We start from the raw sequence: 24,965 nt of genomic DNA, 5'->3' as shown, positions 1-24,965 counted from the left end.
ACTAACACAAGTAAGCAATGTTTTTAAGTTAAATTAAAATCTTAATGAAGGATTTGTTTCTTTATGTTTTTACTTCAAAGGACATTAACTGATGGATGTTGTTTGGATTATTGTGATGTTTTTATTAGCTGTTTGGACTCATTCTGATGGCAACCAATCACTGCAGAGGATTCACTGGTGAGCAAGTGATGTAGGGGTGGGCGATATACCCATAATCTTCAATCATGATAGAAGTAATTATAAAGTATCATGAAGTAAGTAATTTTATTTCACGGTAGCAATATATATCACAACATAGTTATTTTTGCTTTAAATAAGGTCTTTAAGATATAAAAGTTTTTTTATAGAAATTTCAGAATTCTTATCATATTCAATACTCAATATCACAAAAAACGAATAATGATTAAATAAGAATAAGAAACTAATTACAAGCAATAGTATGAAAAAAACACAGTAAAACAAATAATAAATGCTACATACAGTGTATAAAGTAATCAAGATAAAAGTCGTAATATTTCGAGAATAAAGTCAAAATAATACAGGAATAAAGTCGACATACTACTAGAATAAAAGTCGAAATATTACAAGAATAAAGTTGAAACATCACGAGAATAAAGTCAAAATATTTTATGAACAAAGTCGGATTGAGAGCACCGGGAGATATTCCAAAGTCTCAGCTTTCAAAATCTGTCAGTTTTATAGCAAAATGCAAACAATATGTCTATTACAATAATATGTTGTTTTTTTTTTTCAAAACTAAGACTTTGTTTTATATTAAATGTAGCAAAAGCACAAAGCTTATTGCTATTATTGGGTGGCTGGTGCACTACAAATAGGCCTAATGAATGCAGTCGAAGACGTGAAATATTATTTCCAAGCATACTGTCCCTGCAGGGATGTGACACATGGTATGATTTCTGCTAATAATCCCACACTTTGGCAACTTCTGGCAACTTCTTCCAGTGCTCCCAATCTGGGACATTTGCATGCACAGGCTATGCTTTCAAAATATTTTAACTTGAATTGCTACATTTCAATTCTTGTCATTTCAACTTTATTATCAAAACATTTTGACTTTATTCTCAAGACATTTCAACTCTTTATTCTCGTAATTTTTACTATCCTCGAAATTTTGACTTTATTCTTGAAACATTTAAAATTTATTCTCGAAATATTTCAGCTTTATTCTCAAAATATTGTGACTTTAATTTCTTAATTTTAGATATTCTTATTTTTTAACGTGGCACTAAAATGCTGTCGTAAAAAAGAGATTTAGTCAACAGCAGTGAGAGATTTTCTCCCAAAAATTACTGCCAGATTTTGGAAGATAAATTCTTGAATCAGAGGTACAAGAGGATGTGATGCTTGTCCTTCAAGAGTCACTCTCAACTCATCTGTCTATAAAGCCTATAAAAAAAAAAAGAAAAAATGTCTTCATGTATTTAACAACATGTCAGCTTGTTATTCTTGTAAGTCAGGAGCATTTTTTAGGATTTTTTACCAAGCAAAGTCTCTGAGAACCTGACACATTGCACTTCTGAAGACTCCAGGTAGGTTGCAGTTCTGGAAAATGGTGGCGCTGGAGAACTGGAAACGGTTCCTGATGGTGTCACACCTAATTCTTCACCTTAATTCCTAATTCTTTTGCAGTTAACATCCATCTTTTCTTCTCCACCTGTTTTTTCTGACCATGCAGACTCAACAAGCATTTCGCTGTCCAATGGTCAAGACTTAACTTTGCAAATTCTTGTAATGCATTAGTATTGCATTCTTCTTATGGGCATTTAATAATTTGGACTTTTCAGTCTGGGTTAAATATCTTTTTTGGCTCATTTTATCTGTAAAGGAAAACATGCCTAATAATTATGCACACCTAAATATAAGGAGTTTTTCACTTCCAGCCTTCACGGACAATTATATATCACATATAAATGATTAAATACAAAATTGACAGTAGTTATTAAGACTGATGTGGTTTGGAATTGGTAGGTAAAATGTGTTTGGAAAAAAAAATATGACCAGAATATCAACATGCCTAATAATTCTGCACACAGTGTATTGTTTGATTAACATGAATGACAGATAGCAGGAATATCAGACTGCTGTCACTTTAAGAGCTGCCTAGATCCAATATTGTGACACATGTGTTTTCTTTCTCAGCTGTTTGCTTTCACTTGAGACCTGAATTACCATGTTTACGACAATACTTGCACAAACTGGCATTTTGGGACATACAAATGTGTGTATTTAACCATTCAAGGCCTATAAAACGGCAAAATAACTCTATGAGCACGAAATAGCACATGCATATAGCGAAATTAGTTGTCTTATACTGCTGATTAGCATTTCAATGGTGTAAAATCACTTATTTTTAAACCGCAATGCTTACAAATGCATGCAAACGATGTTTTCGTGACCATGTAGCACAGCAACATCACATGATCCTGTAACCGTGATAGAGACGATAGTCCAAAATCTCTGCCGGCTGACAAATTCTACTGGTTGATCGTGTGTACCGGTATATCGCTCACCCCTAAAGTGATGTAAATGCTAAATTTCTCTAGATCTGTTCTGATGAACTCATCTACATCATTGAAGACCTGAGGGTGAGTACACTTTTAGCAAAATTGTTTTTGGGTGAACTATTCCTTTAAAGAAAACTACCTCTGGCTATAAACTGGGAAAAAACAAATGACACAAGCAAATGTTTAAAAGTGTTTGGGTTTTGCCATGATTTTTAAATTGCTTTAAATTCATCAAAGTGGTTTCCATCATGAATAATCAACCCTCCGGGAAATATTTTTTGCAATAACAATAATAGTCTTTAGCTGCTGCCATATTGTGTTTTTACTGTCGTCAGAAAGAAAAACACTAAACGCTGCACAGAACAGGACTGAAGATAGATGTGTAATTTTGCATGCGTAATTAGAGGACATGATTATTTCCCATTAATATGTTGAGCGAGACAGAGTCCTGCCGTGTAGTATTGATTGTGTGGGATTCTTATTAGCTGGCTGAATTAATGTGCATTGCTGTCTTGCTGACTTTTGATCTTGTTTTATCTTTTTAATTGCCCGTCAAGGGAGAGTTGACAGTTATAGACATCAAGAAAACTGAAATCCATTTCTCTTGCACTTGCACACATTGTTTACAAGGACACAGCAGCAGCAGCTTGTGTCAAGAATCAGTTGTTGTGGTTTTTCTCACGGCTGACGTAAGCGGGATGTGTGAGTTGTTAACGTGTGAGGTATGAATTAAGAATAGAATAACTGTCAGCAATTTGCGCTATCAGGAAGCCATTTTCCTTTTCTTCGTGTATGTGTTTTTGGAACAGGGATTTTATGACAGCATCAGCAGAATCATTTACTTTCATAATGCATGTTTGTGCTGGATGATGACAAAAATTGGGAAATTGTCCATCAGCTTTGTAGCGGCTGCCATGACCTATTTTATATATCAAACAACATGAAAACACTGAGAGCATAAAACAAAATATTTCACAGCCTGTTCAGAATATTTCTGAATACCTTTTACACACCACTCACATAATTCATATACCTCTGTGACAGTTCTTGATAGGCCAACTGATGTACTGCATCTGTTGGACTCACCCAGAATTTGTGATGTCATGAAAGTCCTAAACAGGAGTGAAGTATTGGTAGTGTTTTGGACAGTTTAATTTAATTTTGGCCTTTATGTGTTTTTTTAATCACAATGACAAATGGAACTGCCATTGATAAAAGAAAAGGAAAATAAAATCTAGTTTAAAATAGGGAATATTTGGATTCACATTGGTTCATACATGGTTTTGAAAAAAAACTTTTCTACCTTTTTCAAAAGTTTCAGTTTAATGAATATAAAATATTATTTGGTAATCATCAGTCAAAACCATATTGCAAAATTATATACAATTAAATTGCACATTTATATATGTTTTGTTAAATTGCACATATATGTGACCTTGGACCACATAAAAAATATATATATATTTTTTTAAACTGAGGATTATACATCATCTGAAATCTGAATAAATAAGAATAGGACATGATTTGGTCAAGACACAACTATTTCAAATTATTATTAATTATAATTATATATATATATATATATATATATATATATATATATATATATATATATATTTCACTCAGATTTTTTAAATTGTCTTTTAAAATTGTCAAAATGAAGTTCTTAGCATTGCATATTACTTATAAAAAAAAAAGTTTTGATATATTTACAGTAGAAAAATGACAAAATCTTCATGGAACATGATCTTTTAAAAATCGATAATTTTGTCCCATATATATATATATATATATATACAATTCTAAATTAAATTCAAAATTGTAGATGTTTCTTTTTTTTTTTCTTCTAAATTAGAATTTTGTAATGAATTTTAATACCAAACTTAATTTCGAATTCAGTCAGAAAGATTTTTCCCGCCAGTTTGAAAAAAGAAAACCTTTTTATTCAGCTAGGATGCTTTAAATTAATTTTAAAAAGTGACAGTACAGTAAAATATAATGACAACTTATTATTATAGTACTTTTTTTTCATTACAGAACATTTTGTTTTGTAAAAAATGTTAAAACAGAAAACAGTATAAATTAAAATAATATTACACTATGTTGTGATAGATAGATAGATTTTTATTCAGCTAGGATGCTTGAATTAATTTTAAAAAAGAGACAGTACAATATAATATTGTAAAACATATTATATATATATATATATATATATATATATATTATAGAACATTTTGTTTTTTAAAAAACGAAAAACAGTTTAAATTATTATAATATTTCATAATGTTGCTGTCTTTACTGTATTTTTGTTCAAATAAATGCCTTGGTGAACATTAGAGACATCTTTAACAAGCATTAAAAATTTTACAGGCCTAGAGATTTACGTTTTGGAACAGTAAACATTTGACGTCTTTGCTGTACATCAGCAAAGCAGTTAACCTTGCAAATCTAACCACTGAATCATAACACTTTTTCCCCTCCTCTGTCCTTTTTAGGCATATATCCCAGAGTAACGACAGAATCGATACGTGCAATTGCCTGGGAACTGATAAGATTTTAGCACTGTTTCACTTGGGCGATCCTTTTAAATACATTATCGCATGCTGAATCCAGTTCTCCTCGGCTCGGTTGTGGTTGACTGATGAGCCTTGACAGATTTGGACAAACAGCCGTCCCTGGCGACATATAGTCAGAGATCAGACGCTGTTCAACAAATAGAGGCGAGACTTCAAAGAGTGTGACAGTACCTGTCATCTTGCCCCGAACAGCCATCAATTAGGTTCAAAGAGAGGCTTCTGGGAAGTGTTGCACACCAGAGGCACTCATGCAGGTGCTAAGGTGAGGCGATTACATTATTTTGCCACTTAAATGTTCACAAAACACGTTAAAGGGATTACGTACGCTCGCAGACTGTGGAGAAACGCACCTCGGTGAGCCACAGGAAGTGGACCGGAGTGATAAATAAACATAATAGTTTATTAAACCAATAAGTAGGTTATAGCAGTCCACTAAAGCACACGGGGATTTCAGTCCTTTGCTACTCTTTAGCTAACCTATGGTTTGCTCTCTGCAATCTTGAGCAAAGGGCATCTATTATTTATTAAATAGACTCCTGGGGAGATGGGCTACATTGTAATGTGTGCTCATCTTATTAAAATTGGCCACCTTGAGTCAAAGATTTACAGGTTTCATTTCACACAGGCGTGTGGACGTCAAGCAGAGCGGACCAAATGGAATAGATTACTTGCCACTAAAGCACAGACTTCTGGGTGTTTCTATGGTGCCTTTATAGCTCCGACCATGTGATCAGAGACCTGTGAACGTGCTGTGGCGACTGATACTGTATGTCTACACCAGTCTGAAGAGGAACAGACTCTGAAAAATGGCAAGAGGCTTCATCAGATCACATGCTGGAATAATAGATTGGAAATAGCTTGGATTGAATTCACCGTATAGATTCGTTCAATCATAGCTGTGTTGTTTTATTTTTCATCAGACCTTAAATCATTCAGCTTCACTGAAATGATCTGCACTATAAAGTCTCGCTTGGCATTTTGTATTCATCATGTGATATGTTCAACTTGAGTTGTTCCGTTAATGTATCTTCGTGGGAGTACAGGAAGTGTGTTTCTTGTGCTCGTGCTTATTTTGTTTTGCAGCATGGCATATGACCCTCACTGTGACAGTTAGGTGCTGTACAAGGGCAGCAATTTACAGCCGACACTAATCTTTCCTCAAGGCTGTAGTGTTGCCCTCTCTAATTCAGGGTCACTTTGACTCCTGAGCTGCCTTGACTGTCATCTTTCTGTATTCTTGTTTACAGTAATGACTGATCTCTAACCTCTGGCCTACAGCAGAACCTATTAAAAAAGATGTGGAGTGTATTCACTAAACCAGTGTGCACAAAAACCGAAGTATTATTTGCTAAGCATCTAGAATACATGAGCGGAATGGAGTGACATAATTTCAAGGCCCCCTTTCCTATCTATAATCACTTCACTGTAGCTCTGCTCTGGTTTTCTCATGCTTCGCTTGATTTGTAGTCACATGATGCTTCGTAAATCATTCCAATATGCTGATTTGGTGTTCAAAAAACATTTCTTCTTAACTATATATTATTTTTCCTCTTATGTTGATTAATTTTGCATAATTAAATAATAAAATAAAAACAATAATATTGTGAATTATTATTACTATTGATAATAAATATATTCTAAAATGTAATTTATTCTTGTGATGTCAAAGCTTAATTTTCAGCATCATTACTCCAGCTTTCAGTGTCGCTTGATCCTTTAGAAATCAGTCTAATATGATCATTTGCTGCTCAAGAAACATTTCTTCTTATTATTAATGTTGAAAACAGTTGTGCTGATTAACATCTTTGTGGGAATTGTGACACTTTTTTTAGAATTCTTTGATAAATAAAAAAATGTTCAAACAAAAAGCATTTATTTTTAAATAACTGACCATGTATTTATATAATCTATAACACATTTTGGTGTACCCACAATTTGGGGTCCGAAAACCAGTCAGTATCTGGTGTGACCATCATTTGCCTCACGCAGTGCAACACATCTCCTTCGCATAAAGTTGATCAGGTTGTTGATTGTGGGCTGTGGAATGTTGGTCCACTCCTCTTCAATGGCTGTGTGTAGTTGCTGGATATTGGCAGGAACTGGAACACGCATCCCAAACATGCTCAATGGGTGACATGTCTGGTGTGTATGCTGGCCATGCAAGAACTGGGATGTTTTCAGCTTCCAGGAATTGTGTACAGATCCATGCAACATGGGGCCGTGCATTATCATGCTGCAACATGAGGTGATGGTCGTGGATAAATGGTACAACAGTGGGCCTCAGGATCTTGTCACGGTATCTCTGTGCATTCAAAATGCCATTAATAAAATGCACCTGTGTTCGTTGTCCATAACATACGCCTGCCCACACCATAACCCCACCACCACCATAGGCCACTCGATCCACAATGCTGACATCAGCAAACCGCTCACCCACCAGTCACCATACACGCTGTCTGCCATCTGCCCTGTACAGTGAAAACCAGGATTCATCCGTGAAGAGAACACCTCTCCAAAGTGCCAGACACCATCGAATGTGAGCATTTACCGATTGGCTGCCTGTTGTCTGCAGCCTTGTGTTCTTTTCTCAGGCTCGATGATATGTAACACTGTAAGTTGTCACAGGAGATTTAGTCAGATTTTCTTTCTCTTTTAATCATGTAAATTGTACATTTACATTCCTTCTCCGTTATCACAAAATCCATGACACACAACAAAAACAGCTCCGACCACTGTGGCCTCCATTCACAGGTTGTTGACAGATATTCTCCCTACTGTTTACATTCACTTAAGATGCAACCGAGTGTGTTTACATGAGTACTTGACATCTTTTTGTGTGTATTTGTCAGTTCAAGTGTGATAAGACATAAAAGAGAATTTAATTCAGTACTCGTGCGCTGCCTGAGAGGCACTATTCTGTGAGCGTGATTTGGGTGTGCTTAAGATTCGTTCTGACTGGATCTCTTCCCAAATCAATGAAAATGATTCCATTCATTGTGGGTGTGTCAAGTGAGGACAGTCACTTAACAAATGTTAAGAATAGTTTAACTTTATTCAAACTATGAATTACGTGAACAACAAACAATAGGAGTGAAGAATCTGTCAGTGGCGCTCACATGTCACTGTCTCAAATGCAGGCAAGATGGGACAGTTCTGGAGCGATTTCACAGTTTTTATGATTTGACTGTAACAACATATGTGAATATAAAAATTGATGCTTGGAAAAGAAACTGTTGGAAGTTTTAGATTTTGGAGTTTGATTCATACATTGATGGTTTGTATTGTTAATTATATGTTGCAGTGAGCAACATCTCTCTAAATATAATTCCTAGTCAGATTAGAATGATATCTTGGTTTTACCAGAAATAAATCGTTTGTTATTGCATTTTCTAAAGATATGTCCAGATGTGCAGTCTACCAATAGCATTAGAGCGACAGCACTAGCCCACAAGCGTCTTCACAGTACAAAGTCACTGGCAGCATGAACGGAGTTTCACATTTCTTGTTTTTATTAGTTGACGAAATGATGAAAAGTAGATTTCAATCATAGTTCTTGTTATTCAGAACGAGTTTTTATCCCGTTATAGTTTTCCTCAATGAAAAAATGTTCTTCTCTTTCTCTTACTGACAACATAGCACAATTCAGTATTTTTCTTCATCTGTAATAATAATAATCTTTGAACACTGGGAGTACATTGTAAAGTCTTGCTGAAATTGCACATTTGTCCACTAACATGCATGTCATTCTCCACTCTACCTGACAGAGTCTTTCCAGTGCAAACACACCTTGCTTCTACAGTATTCAACTGATTTTCTAGCCACTGTAATTAATTCTTAGCACTTTTCCCTGTGTCTACTACTACAAAAAAGGGCCAATCCATGAAAAAATAGGCAGAAAAATAGCTAAGATCAACGATGAACGATGCATTCATGTATATTTATCAAGAACGACTTTCATATTCAAGGCCTGGAGGAGTCTTTTGAGATAAGAAACACAAGTCATGACTCTGTAGAGTTGTATGAAACTGTTTAAGTGAGACTTTAATCGAATATGCTGATGATTCTATCAATGGAGTTCTGACTCGGTGATAAGCTACAGGAGTAAATTCTTAACGCGTTTGTGAAATCGAGGCTTCACAGTGTTCAGAAGTGGTGCGTAGGAGCCTCTTGTATAGGTTAATGGATTGCATTTTTCAGTCAAGAGAAATGCCTATTCACAGATAAGGCATTTTAAAATGATTTCAACCCCGGAAACCCTTATTAGCATAGGCTTTACGTACAACTTATGAAATCCAATTATCAAAGTAGAAGTATATAATTTGCACATTTTCTCTATAATTAGTGTGTTCTGAAATAGGCTCTAAGTGATGGGCTCTGTCTCTGGAGTGAGGAGGTTAAAGACCTTTCAGCAGCACCACCGCCGTTTTCTATCCATATGTGTGATTTTCATCTCAGCCAAAGTGGATTTAGCGCCTCCTTTTACGTTGCGGGACTTAACGCCGTCTTCCCTCACGTCTCCCAGGACACAGTTATCAAAAACTCACTTCTCAAATTGACTCATTAGGAATTCTAACCCTGGAAATCTTTTAACGAGGCTCAGCCAATGATTCATTCATAGCGGTGGCCTCCGTCTTCATTTCAAGGTCATGAATGTTTGCTGGACAAATGAACCTCGACACAAAAGGTTCCAGCTTCAGGGATTGTCATACACTCAAGTATTTCCATTTCACAGCTGATTTCCTCAGACCATCTCAGAGAGATTGCCAGCTTGTTCACCCCCAACTATCCTCAGCGTTGTCTGAGGGGGAGTCAAAACGGCAGCCAGCTTGGATGGCGAATCTGTACTGCTCAATATTGTCTTCTCATTAGGACTAGCAATTTGGCTACGCACACCCGCCAGCGCTCGAGTATTTACTTCCACTCTCACGAGACCTTTTGCTCTCAAGCAATTGTATGTAATTTTCCAATGATCAACGTCGTAATCACACAAACAGGCCTGATCTATGAGGAGATCTATATGCCCGCTGAGGCCGGCGTGTTGTCCTCGGCACGGGAAATGGAGTGAGAGCTGCCCCCCGTGTAGCCCGAGGAGCTTGTTTTCACTCAGCAGGGGTGGCGGCTCCTCGCAGCGAACGGGAATTTTTCTACAGACGGTGGGGGTGTTGTTGAAGTGCAATTACAGGCGAGCAGAAGCTTCGACTACCTGCTCCCCAGGTAGCTGCTCACCAGCCGAGAGATAGGAGCTCAGCTCGGCTCTCATCAAATCTCACACGGTTGTACAGTAGTTGAGAAACGAGGAAATTATTCTTCACTGCTATTTCTGACATGCGTCTGGTGTTAAAAAAATAACAAAAGGCTTTTTTGTGTGCTTTTGTCGAGGATGTCGAGAAAACGGCTCATCCGTTGAGCTGAATGGGGGAAAGCGGTGATTTCATGTAGAACATCTGAAAAGACACTCGAGTCTCTGAAGACTTGTCTCCCGACGGCGAATAAATGACTCGCGTATCTCACGCACCTGGTAAAAGGAGCGTTCCAACAGAGAGGGCGACGTGGCATGTGTGAAGTCGTATTAAGAATGGCAGCCGGCACTTGCCGGTGACAAGAGAGGCTTGTTGAGGGCAAAATAAACAGCTGGTGGTGTGAACAGGGGAAGAAAAAAAAAGACATGGAAAAGTGTCCCGATTGAAGTTGGTGTGCGGAAAACACCGGAATTATGTAAGACAGGATGGACTTGTGGCATGACTGGTGTCTGAATCTTACATGATGTTGTTATGTCTGTCAAGCAAGACTGTCAGGGGACAACAGATCAGCTTTTGAGTCTAATGCCTTCTGACAATTTTGCTACATCTCTTCATTTGCTCTGGTGCTGAGCATATGTCAGCTGTCCCAAAGCGGCAGCGGACAAGAACACTTGTCAGGGGCATCTTTCATTTAGAACCATGAAAAATTAAAGATTAAAGAAACTCTTTATCAGGGTCTACAGGTACGATTTAGATATTAGCAGATATTAACATAACTATATTTTTCATTAGCATGTAACTCAGCTCCTAGAAATGAATGTAGCTTATAACAAGCTACTTTTGTCAGCAAGTAGTGATGAACTAAACCAATAATTGCATGTAACGCTGATCCTTCTCTATTATGTGTGAGGATTAAGTTCAGTACAATTTAGTGAATTAAGCTATTTCCAGGTATGGATGTTATGCTGCCTAATCTCATGACGAAAATGTACCTGTGGGAAATTTTTCGCAAGACGCAGCGAGCACTTGTAATCGTTTTTGTACACAGTTACACATGTAGCGCTTTCCTGATGTAACAAGCTTGCTCTGCAGCTTAGCCCGCACAGAATTGGACTAAGGATGTAGAAATCTTTGGGTACGAATCCAGTTAAAAAACACAACTCATGAAGAAAGAGCTTAAAGATGAGAGATCGAAAAGGAAGCTAAAACAGCATGCTTGCGATTGCGTTTTTACATCACATTCACTTTTGTTCATATTATCGGGTAGGTTTAGGTGTAGTGCAAATGGTACGTAATTTTAAAATGTCACAGGGCATTAGAGCGCCACTCAATGGACATTTCAAGTCAGAACTGCCGTGATACGTACAAAACCAACGTCACATAAAATGTAGCATATGTGATTTCATCTGTTCAGGTGGGAAAAAAGAATGCTCTTTTAATGCCACTCAGTAGACGTTTCACATCGAATATGTCACGAAACGTACATGGCGGTACGTATTTCGCATCTTGCAAAAAAGTTCCCACAGGTACGTTTTTTGTTTATTAGATAAGTTTTATGTTATTTGCAATAGGTGTTCTCTAGCTCTTGCTGATCATACCCACATATTTTTTTTTTTTTTCTTGTCTAAAGTTGGTATTTGTTTTTTTGATACTTTTTCTAACATTCTTAATATTTCCCTTGAACCATGCCCTTTGATTGCTATTTTGGTGTACCGGTGGTTTTGAATGAATGTTTTCCTCACTGATAGCTCGCAGATGGATTTTAATTGCACTGGAAGTTTTCTAAAACTCCTCCCACTTTCTTGTGGTTTCAAAGATTTGATGTATTTTCTATATATTGAAAAAATTAAATTTACATTATGAGTTTCCACTAATGTTAGAGCCGATAGCCTCATAGGCAGTGCGTCCCGAGTTCAAGTCCCCACTCACGGACCTTTCCTGATCCCGATCCCAAGTACATAAAACTAAATAAAACATAATAAACAATTTAGTGAATGAGTTCATTCAAATGGTTCCATAAACCAGGTCAAAAAAGAGTTAACAATTCATTTTAGTCCCTGCTCAGAAATCTGTTTTGCTGGATTTTTTTTTTTTTTTTTACTTATATGTTTGTTTGTTTTTATTTGTTTAATTTATTGAAAATTATCTTTTAACTTTATTTTCACAGAGATCATATTTTTGCATCATACTTATCTAATAAGAATTTGTAAATTATTTATAGCCTTATGGCCTTAACTATAGTACGGCCACTTTTGGGCCTGTGGATTAAAAATTTATAAATTTCAGTGTCACAAAATAAATATTAAAATTATGTATGGCAATTCCATTAATGTGTTTATATTGTTATAGTGTCGAAATACAACACAATGAAGTGCAAAATTCAAAATACAGGTGAAACACCTGTTAAAAATGAAAACAGAAGTTCATTAATATTAATATAGTACATTGTGCCCTATTTTTATGTATTTTTTATAGTGTAGACAAAAAATAATTTATGATGGAACTGTAAAACTTTCCAAAACAGTTTTGACCTTCATATAACAAAAAGTTGAAATGCGTTAGAGTAAGTTTTAATAAAAAATCATCCCCGGGGACATAAAAGTCCCTGAATTTGAAGAAACAGCCACTTATCATCTGACAGTTTAAAAAGATATTGCCCCTTCAAGAGCTTAAATGTAGTTAGCTACTTTTTAAAGTGCTTGCCAAGAGTTCCTTGACTTCAATTAAAAGTAGCTTGTAGATGTTCAAAGTATCTTCAACAAGACAGATAGATAGATCTTTACTTTGTACAAAGCCAAAATCAGGCCTGTTTGCTCTACAGTTTGCTTCTCTGGCTCTTTTTAGGATTTGTAAAATAATAAATAATTAAAAAAAAAAAAAAAAAAAAAAAAAAAAAAAAAAAAAACTATGGAAGAGTGAGTCATGTAAAGTGAGTAGGGTTGACTGAACAAGTTAGATTAGCCACAGGGGAAAACTCACAAAATACCTCCAGCCGAAGGAGGTCATTGAAGAATTTGCAAACCATGGTGTAAGACTGATGATCCTCTGTCCTGGGTGCAGCCACTGTGAAGGGACCTGACAGTGCATTAATATCTACATGGCTGGGATCTGTTCTTGTGAGAGGCTGAGAGCTCAGGCATGGGTGGAGTGGAGACTGGGCGGACTGCGGGGTAGAGAGTGGGCCAAACTCCAGAAGTAATGATTTGTTACCGTCATCTTGAGAGGCCAGCTCTGGTCTGGCTTTCTTTCTTCAAAATAAAGGAGAGAAAACAAACTCGCACAGAACTGAGGGTGGGGTCCAGGGTTATTACAGTTTACTAAAGCCATACCACATGACAGCAATGTACTAAAAACAGAAATGTCTTTTCTTTGCATTTTTGAAATGTTTTGCATGCAGACGACAGTGTTGTCAAAACAATCCCTATTCATACAGATCTGTGAAAAGGACAAAAAAATGCTTTTATTGTGTAAAACCTTCCCGTCAAGTTTTAGAAAATTACACAATACTGAAACTGCTTTGTTGAAAGTTACTAATGTCATTATGTAGGCTAAGGATGATAAGAATGCTGTTGCCCTGGTCCTTTTAGATGTTAGCTTAGCACTTGATAAGAACAATCACATAATTCACCTTTCTCGATTGGAGAAAAGTATTGACCAATAATTTTTATGTTTGGTGATTTGGACCTTGGAAACTTAAAGGATTAGTTTACTTCCAGAATAAAAGTTTCCTGATAATTTACTCACCCCCATGTCATTCAAGATGTTTATGTCTTTCTTTCTTCAGTTCAAAAGAAATTAAGGTTTTTCAGGAAAACTGATATTTTTCTCAATATCATAAAAAAACAATTTGTTGAGTCAGCTTAAAATAATTTGTAACTTGGCTGCCTTAAAATTTTTAAGTTCAGTCAAAAAAAGTTTGTTCGACTTGAAATGTTAAATTATACTAAGTGACAACTTAGATATTTGAGTTGAATCAACTTAAAATTGTAAGGCAGCTGGGTTACTTACCCATCTGTTAAGTTTAGCAAACACAAATATCTAAGTTGTTACTTAGTACAACTTAACATTTCAAGTTGTCTAAACTTATTTTAGTTAACTGAACTTAAAATTTTAAGGCAGCCAGGTCACAAATTATTTTAAGCTGACTCAACAAATTGTGTTTTTTATTTTTTACAGTGTGGACTTCAGTGGGAATCAGTGGGTTGAAGGTCCAAATACAGTTTTAATGCAGCTTCAAAAGGCTCTAAACAAAAGAATAAGGGCCTTATCTAGTGAAATGATCATTTTCTAAAAAAAATATAAAATAAAAATAAAAAATTATCTACTTTTTAACTACAAATTCTCATCTTGCACAAGCTCTGCGATGCACGTCTACAACTTCATGCATTACATAATCATGTTGGAAAAGTCACGTGTGGTTAGTTCTGCGTTTGTGTACTCCAATTCAGGTAAGGTAGGGTAAAAAAAAACTGTATCAGGGTGTATAAATCATGTATAAAGGTTGTTTGACTTTCTTTGCATGTTCAGTTTGTAAACACTGGGTCTGCACTTTTACCTATTTCACGTGTGACCTTTCCAACGTGATTACATAATGTGTGAAGTCAAGCTAGTGCAAGATGATAATTTGTGGTTAAAAAGTATATCATCTTTTTTTGTTTATTTATTTATTTATAGAAAATGACCAGATAAGACCCTTTTTCCCTGCTGTATAAAATAAAAAAAACACAATTTGTTGAGTCAGCTTAAAATAATTTGTTACCCTGCTGCCTTAAAATTTTAAGTTCAGTCAACTAAAATAAGTTTAGTCAACTTAAAATCTTAACAGATGGGTAAGTAACCCAGCTGCCTTAAAATTTTAAGTTGATTCAACTCAAATATCTAAGTTGTCACTTAGTATAATTTAACATTTCAAGTTGAATAAACTTTATTGGAGTTGACTGAACTTAAAATTTTAAGGCAGCCAGGTTACAAATTATTTTAAGTTGACTCAACAAATTGTTTTTACAGTGTGGCTTCAAAGGGTAGAGCCCTTTGAAGCTGCACTGAAACCGCATTTTGGTTCTTGAACCCATTGGTTCCCATTGAAGCCCACTATATGAAGAAAAAATGTTGTTGGTACCTGCGCACCTGTTGACTGAACTTGTAATACACATGCATAAATTTACATTTTTGTAGTTTACATGGAAACGATAACAGTATGTTTTTTAGGACCTGTTGTCATGTACAGTGCTGCCCACTAATATTGGCACCCTTGGCAAATATGAGCAAATGTGGCTGTGAAAATAAATCTGCATTGTTTATCATTTGATTTTTCATTCAAAAAATTTACAAAATTTTAACCTTTATTGAAGTAAAACTTAAATACTTTCATTAAAATGGTTTCAAGTTTGTTGCAATAAAGGATTTGTTCACTCAAATAACTTTTTCTTATTCTTTTAGGAGTCATTGTTGCTGATAAAAATTGTTTAATATATACCGTGAAACCGCAATATTTTCTGAGACGATTATCATGAAAATCTAATATTTTCTCATAAAATCTCATTACAACCCTAGTGGTGATGTAGGGGCTGTTTGATATGTTGTTTTAGGCTTTCTGACCCAAGATTCAACTCTGCAATTCTCCAGCTGTAATCCCTAGAGAGTCTTTGGCTTAAACTCTCCTCCTCACAATGCATTAGGAGGATATAGACACACATCCTCTTCCAGGCAGATTTGTAACATCTTTTATTGATTGCAACTTCTTAATTATTTCCCTGATGGTGGAAATGGGGATTTTCAATGCTGTAGCTCTTTTCTTTCAGCCACTTTCTATTTTATGAAGCTCAACAATCTTGTTCTGCACATCTGACAGGTATTCTTTGGTTTTACTTGTGATGAATGATTAAGGGAATTTGGCCTTTGTGTTCCTTGTATTTATTATCCTGTGGAACAGGAAGTCATGGTTGGACAACTTTATGCCCCTAGTCACCCTGGTGTGCTAAAAATGTTAATATGAATGAGAATATATTCAGAGATATTTTACTGAAGAATTTCTAGGGATGCCAATAATGGTAGCCAACATTTCTGTTTATTTCATAATGTGAGTTTCCCCCCACTTCCAATTGTTTTACTTCTATGAAAGTTTAGAATTTTGTGATTTTTTTTGAATGAAAGTTAAAAAAAAAAAAAAAAAAAAAAAAGCAGATTTATTTTCACAGCCACCTTTACTCATATTTACCAAGAGTGCCAATATCGGTGGGCGGCACTGTATAGTTTAACTATCATGACAATGGTAAAAAAAATATAAATGAAAAGTATAAAAATAAAAACTATTTTTTTTTAGGTAATTAATATAATTTTGTAGACTATTATGTTTAAGCTCCATGACTTACTGTTATCATACAGTAGCCAAAACTGTAAGACTACACTGCAAATTTATATATATATATATATATATATTTTTTTTTAAATAATCTTTATATAGCTTTAAGAAAAAAATAAAAATAAAACACAGCTTTTTTTTGTTTTTTTTGTTGTTTTTTTTTTACTTTCATGGTAATTACTTTTTCGCTCAAATTGTTATGCTGATAACATAATTTGTAATGAAAATGTATGTATTAAATTAGAATGTTTTGAACCCCACTGTATATGAAACCTGAAGCTCCATGAAATTGGAGAGGTTTATTTTAGGCACAAACCATGCAAACTCACCTTCAGAGTTGTCAAGTTCATTTTGATTCTGCTCCACCATTGTTAATGTAGTAGGAGGTGAGGAGGTGAGCTGCTATAAGACAGCTTGTACACCTTATGTCTCTACAATGCATGGAGGAAAACCAAAAAAAAAAACCACTTTGCATGGGGTTGGTGATACAGGAAGGATCTATATATGTTTCACAAACATAGTTTATTTGTGGTCCCTTTCCAAGAGTTTTTAATAAGACTGGATGATGGGAAAGCACTACTTTGTGTAAGTTTTGCCTCATCTGGGTAAACGGCACGGCAATTAACTAATGCACGTCTGGATGAGGTGAGACACTGATGTGCAGAAGGCCGATTAATTGTGATTCACAGCAGCCTGGCGCTGCTTAAATCTTTGAATCTGAAGGTTTTAAAGCCAGCAAACGGAGTAGATGCACCCCGAGGCTGTAGATCACAGGTGGTTGATTTGGAGGGTTGATAAGGTACCTCATCACACTTGATGGCAAAGCAAGCGTAAAATGAACTGTGCACCCAGTGTCACAAGGGCATTTCAGAGAGGCAGTCATGCGCATTGGCGTTTGTCTCTTTTTATCTGCAAACTCGCACAGATTTCACGGCTGGGCTCTAAGAAGAATTGTGATGGTGAGGATGGGATGGTTTGATCTTGAAGTATCAATACCTCCAATACTGATATTGAGAGAGAAGCACTTAAGGAGTAAAAGTTTTAATTTGTTTATGTAGCATGAAAATGTTGTATCATGTGAAATGTTAAATGTTTTGTCTGTCATAAACTCCAACGCTGTCCTAAGTCAAAATAATAATAATAATAATTAACTGTTAATAAATACTTGTAGAATAGATTAGGAACTAATGTTCTGTAATTGTTGTTGATATATCTGCTGAAAATTACATTAAACCAGCCTAAGATTGGTTGCTGGTCCTAGCTGGTCTCCTGGTCTGGGTTGACTGGTCTGCTTGCTGGTTTTATAGGAGTTTCTTCTAGCTAAAGCAACTGAGACAAGCATGTAAGGTTTGAACAAAAGGGAACACTAGGAAGATCTGATCATTTGTAGTTAGACTATTCTATTCTATTCTATTCGTTTCGTTTCGTTTCGTTTCGTAGGCAGGTTTAACTTTTTTAAGCAAGGATGATAAACAAAAGTAAGATCTGATCGTCATTCTATTCTATTCAATTCTATTCTATTCTATTCTATTCTATTTGTTTCGTTTCGTTTCGTAGGCAGGTTTAACTTTTTTAAGCAAGGATGATAAACAAAAGTAAGATCTGATCGTCATTCTATTCTATTCTATTCTATTCTATTCTATTCTATTCTATTCTATTCCATTATTATGCTGGTTTACTTTTTTTTTTTTTAAACAAGGACGATAAACAAAAGTATGATCTGATCATCATTATACTATATTATATTATATTATATTATATTATATTATATTATATTATATTATATTATATTATATTATATTATGCTGGTTTAACTTTTTTTAATCAAGGATGATAAACAAGTAAGATCTGGTCATCATTATATTAATTATATTATATTATGTTATGTTATGTCATGTTATGTTATGTTATATATTATGTGGGTTGAACTTTTTTCTTAAACATGGATGAGGAACAAAAATAATATCAGATCATTATGATATTATATTATATTATATTATATTATATTATATTATATTATATTATATTATATTATATTATATTATATTATTATGCTGGTTTAACATTCTCTTAAATGTGGATGATAAAAAAAAATAAGATCTGATCATTATATTATATTATATTATATTATATTATATTATATTATATTATATTATATTATATTATACTATTATGCTGGTTTAACATTCTCTTAAATGTGGATGATAAAAAAAATAAGATCTGATCATTATATTATATTATATTATATTATATTATGCTGGTTTAACTTTTTTTTAAACAAGGATAAAAACAGAGGGAAGATCTGATCAATATATATTCTATTCTATTCTATTCTATTCTATTCTATTCTATTCTATTATGCTGGTTTAACTTTTTTTAAGCAAGGATGATATTGCTATACTATAGAACTATATATTGATAAATGGCTTCCTTTCTCAATTAATTGTTAAAACATGAAAAGAAATATCAACATTATTATCAATATCTGTGATAATGTCCTTGATGATGTTTGGCATCAAATGGAAAAATAAAACTGGTAGACTAAAAACAAACCTGAGAAAATAACTGGACATTTGTGATCAAACTGTGATTAGCTTGACTTATTTTGAAAGGAATACAACATTTATGACCCACATGCCCTCTTGTAAAGAAAAGTGGAGAAAAGTGCTCCTCCAAAGATGTGATAAACCCCAGATTTTCCTGGGTAAGTTGAGTCGAGTAGGTTACTGATTACTAAAATGTCTTCTGGATGTGTTACCTTAAACACAGTCTTGAGGGCTAGAGATGAGACTGATTGAAATGCGCAGCACACTCAGCAAAGGGATTTATCCTCCTCCTCTTGCTCTATCTCTGCCTTCCCTTCCCACCTCTCTCATATTCTCCATTTTACTCTCAAGGAAGACAGTGAAACTTTTAGCTATCTGATGACACTTTTATCAGTTCACTTTTTGATCCCTTAAGGTTTATTTTGGAGAGGATTCACAGGCACGGAGCCTACCATTTCACCAACAGCCGCTAGAAATTGCTCGTGTACGAACGCATCTCGGAGACGGAGATTTCCTGATTGCCCAAAACCAAGTGGCTCATTCCAGGAACATGAGATTGTATCACCATGGAAAAAAAGTGGCAAATTCAATTCTAAAGTTATTAATCCTCAGGTTTCCCTTCACACAGCACAGCTAGAGGAGAGAAAACTTTTGGCTCTATATTTACCTGTCAGGAATATCAGAAAGTACAATTATCCCTGTCATATGTAAATATAAACAACCACACACTGAAAATGAGCTGTTCATGCAGCAGCTCGCAAGGAGCTGTTCAATCATAGCTTCATTTTGTAAACCAAAACCAAAGGCTAATTCACAATGTGTTGCCTTTTTTTAAAGTAAAGCATAGTTTGTGGGGTTACATTTGATTTTAAAGGGATAGTTCACCCAAAAAATTAAAATTAACCAATGAGTTACTCACTCTCAAGCCATCCTATACTGTACTGTACAACTTTTATATAATTTGTTACCTGGCTGCCTTAAAATTTTAAGTTCAGTCAACTCAAAAAAACTTGAAATGTTAAGTTATGCTAAGTGACAACTTAGATATTTGAGTTGATTCAACTTAAAATTTTACTTACTTACCCAGCTTTTAAGTTTAACAAACACAGATATCTAAGTTGTTACTTAGTACAACTTAACATTTCAAGTTGACTGAACTTAAAATTTTAATATATATATATATAAACTTCAGTTGTATTCGTCTGAAAGAAGAAAGTCATATACACCTAAATCATGGGGTAATTTTTATTTTTGGATGAACTATCCCTTTAAGTTTGTGTATCTATAGTGTATTTAACACAAATAACTACTGAGTAACATTAATTAACTTACTGTAGGGTTAAGTTTAGGGACTGGTTTAGGGTTCATATGCATAATTTACTATTACTGCAATAATAATACACTACCAGTCAAAAGTTTTTGAACAGTAAGATTTTTAATGTTTTTTAAAGGAGTCTCTCCTGCTCACCAAGCCTGCATTTATTTGATACAAAGTACAGCAAAAACAGTAAAATTTTAAAATATTTGTACTATTTAAAATAACTGTTTTCTATTTTAATATATTTCACAAAATGTAATATATTTCTGTGATCTCAAAGCTGAATTTCAGCATCATTACTCCAGTCACATGATCCGTTAGAAATCATTCTAATATTCTGATTTGCTGCTCAAAAAACACTTATTATTATTATTATGTTGAGTAGATTTTTTTCAGGTTTCTTTGATGAATAAAAAGTTTGGAAGAACAGCATTTATCTGAATTAGTAATCTTTTGGCAAATTATAAATGTCTTTATCATCACTTCTGATCAGTTTAAAACATCCTTGCTAAATAAAAGTATTTATTTCTATAATTTCTTTTCAAATGAAACAAAGAAAAATTATACTGACTCCAAGCTTTTGAATGGTATAGTGTATGAAGTTACAAAAGCTTTATATTTCAGATAAATGCTGATCTTTTGATCTTTCTATTCATCAAAGAGTCATTCATCTCATACTCAACCATTTGAGATATTGATAATAATAATAATAATAAATAATAATAATGCTTCTTGATCAGCAAATCGGCATATTAGAATGATTTCTGAAGGAGCATGTGATACTGAAGTCTGGAGATATGATGTTGAAAATGTAACTTTGATTGCAGGAATAAATTACATTTTAAAATATATTCAAACAGAAAGCAGTTATTTTAAATAGCAAAAATATTTCACAATATTACAGCTTCTGCTTTTTTGCTTTTGCAGGCTTGGTAAGCAAAAGAGAATTCTTTAAAAAACATTAAAAATCTTATAATCGCATAGAAAAATGACATTAAAAAAAGTGTTCTGGTCAACATTCCTTGATATGAGTTTCACATTCTGACAAATGACATGTATTCATACCTCCAAACATGAATTTATAATATTCAGTTTATAATATCCAAAACTGCAACAGTTTTGAAATTTGTATTTAAGTTATGACTGTTGAATTTGTATTGTAGAAGCAAAAGTCTCCTCAAGGAATGTTAACCACAGCCTTTAATTTACACATAAATTGAAATTGATATTCTAAAAACCCATAGGAAAAAGGACAACCTTGGCTTGAAAATGCTAATTTTGCCAGAATGATTCAAAGCAAATATGAATATTAATATGATATTGTGTGAGCGCGTGTGATTGGAATCATATCTTTCGGCGTACAAATTCTTGCCAAAACAGTTGGATCCTGCCAGAGAACGTCAGCAGGGGGGCGAGGAGCCCACCTCTGGTCAGCAGGACTGGTCCAAAACTGATAGCGATGGGTGATGCAAACATGAAGCGACAAATGACAGATGTATTGAGAATAAATAAATGATTGAACGGATCATTTACATAACACTTGCTGCTTCAGTCTTTCTGAAAGAACTACCACTTACATGACCACTTCTCTTTGTTTCAGCACTACAACCTGAAGAGATCTATTGTCCCATTGTATTGCTGAAGCGATGCTTCTTTACTTTCATAGTCCAAGCAGGTAGGTCATGAATATCAATATTAACATAAGAGAAAGGAGCGATAACAAGCCACAGAAGAGTGCTCTCTCTCTCTCTTTCTCTGTAAGCTCCCGGCCTACAGAATATGTTCTCATAAGCAGTTTTATGCAGAATACGATTTGTATCAAGCGGGAGAGAAAACAGGCTGACAAACAACTGCTTTCAAGTCTACAGTACAAATCCCCAGCTCCATCCCCTCCAACTGTGTGTCTGGGAAGGAGAATGATGAGGAACGGCTTCTTGTGCCGACAATGCCTTAATTTCCCCTTTTATCCTCTGCTGATGTGAGCAGATCTCAAGAGGAAATGGTACTGAGACAATTTAAAAGCAGCTGGCATCCAACAAGGCTTCTTGAAGGGGCCGCTTGCTAAATGCACCCATATATATGCCTCTACTGTAAATAATATTTTGGAGATGGACCACTCATTAGTGTTTATTGCTCTTGCCACTCCAAAGGAGTAGATTGCATTCAGCTGGAAACCTCGGGTTGCATCCTCACGGTCTGAATGGCTCCGGCTGAGACGAATAACGGTGTTTACCATGTAAATAGCTCCTCTGTTGATTCAGTATGACTTGGCTTTAAATGCAGATTCATTCATGCTTTTATTCTATAGCATATCCATCTATAAAAATTGAGAGCTATTCATAATGAATCAGAGTTATTACTTTTGGGGCCCACATATGTATTATTCAACGAGAGCTTTTTCTGATACGGGGCTGTGTGGATTGATGCAGTAGATCCTGAAAGCATATCCTCTATTCTCTTACTTTTGTCTGCAGCGTCTCATTAGCATGTCAGTTCATGCAGCTGTGTGTGGTATTGCACTGGGGTGCATTTACTAAAGAGTTCCATTTGCATGATAAAACAAGCTCGCTGATGACATGATGTAGATATGGTAATTACACCTTTATAAGCACGAGACCCTAGTCTTACAAATGTCTGAATGTAATAATAGAGCTCTTGGATGTATTTTCAGGATTGTAGATGCTTTGGCTCTGGATCCCACTTCTTTGGATTCAATAGTCAAATGCAGTCAACTGAAACAGGCAAAAATAAACGGATGCTGCTAGAGATGAGGGGGGAACACAGTATTTTCAAAATCAGTAAGTCGGTGGGTTGTCTGGATGATTATTTGACTAATTGGACAAAAGTAGTCGTGTATAATTAGGCTGGTTTTGAGTTAATCTGAAACAATTCAGAGAGGGGGCATTTACATAAGCCACATTTTTTGTTTCATAACCATTTAAAGAAGGGAATACGATAGGTTTTACTGCTATATTTAACTTGACATTAGCTTTAAAAACATTCAGCCTGGTTTGGGACGCTTTAAAAACATAATTATGCAGCCAAAAATATCCAGTTGTTGATGTTTGTAGTGGCAATGCTGATATTTAAGAAAGAAAATTAGTAAAACAAACAAAAAACAGTAATATTGTGAAATTTTATTGCAATTTAAAATAACTCTTTTCTATTTTAATATGTTGTAAAAAGTCTTTTATTTCTGTGATGGCAAAGCTAAATTTTCAGCAGCCAGGAAGACTTCAGTCTTCAGTGTCACATGATTCTTCAGAAATCATTGTAATATGCTGATTTGCAGCTCAAGAAACATTTATTATTATTAATCAATAAGGTAAAAAAAAATATTGATTTCATGATTTTAATCAGTTCTAATTTTTACAAAACGATAATGATTATTGAATCCCAAGAATCAGTTAGTTCAGTCTGTTTTCAGTTAATGAACAGAACATTGTAGCGCGTCTCCCATCTAATAAATCGCTATAAGCTTTGTGCTTTGTTACTTATGATATGAAACAAAGTGTCAGATTTCAGATTCTGTCTATTTTATTACAATATGCAAATTCAAAATCATCACAAAATAAACATGAATGAACATCTGAAGGTATGTTAAAAAAGGGTACAACTTACTGAAATCTGTATCCTGTCTCATGTAATCACTTAATCAGTGTTTCAACCGCACAAAGATGTCAGTATTACAGCTTGTTAATAATAACATCACATTTACCTAAAAAAAAAACATTCTGTGACCATAAACTTGTTAGTCAGCTAGAAAAATGAACTCTAGAGTGCTAATAATATACACCATTTAATATATTCATTAGCATTTTTATTGTTCTTCAGTATTTAATTTAGGTTTGAATAAATCCATCAAGTTTTTATGACAGACACCATTTAAATGTTTAGAATTCAAAAAAATGAATTGGAGTAAACATATTATTATGTAATTTAAAGTTTTAACCTTCAATATTATAGTAATGAGTACAGGGTACTCATTAAAAGTTGCAAAACATATGGAGCTGTAATCATACCTGTGTACGAAAACAATTATAAGTGTTCACAGTTTTACTGCCTCTAGTGTTCAGTTCTTTTGAAAACTGCAGTGTTATGTATCTATTGGTACATATTTTGCATCTTGCGAAAAAGTTCCCTCAGGTACATTTTTGTTATGAGATCAGGTAGCAAATTTGTGTCAAAACCCAGCCCTATTTATCAATGTTGAGAACAGCTGATGTTCTGAATATGTTTGTGGAAAGTCTTTATGAATTAATATAAATTTAAAGGGGTCATCGGATGCTAAGTTCACTTTTACATGTTGTTTCAACATTAATGTGTGTTGGCAGTCTATGTACAAATCTGCCCTATAATGATAAAAACCCATGCAGTGGTTTTTAATTAATCTATTAAT

Source organism: Labeo rohita, chromosome 3 (assembly GCF_022985175.1).
Source record: "Labeo rohita strain BAU-BD-2019 chromosome 3, IGBB_LRoh.1.0, whole genome shotgun sequence".
Classification (NCBI taxonomy): domain Eukaryota; kingdom Metazoa; phylum Chordata; class Actinopteri; order Cypriniformes; family Cyprinidae; genus Labeo; species Labeo rohita.
Note: the sequence above shows the minus strand (reverse complement) of the source record.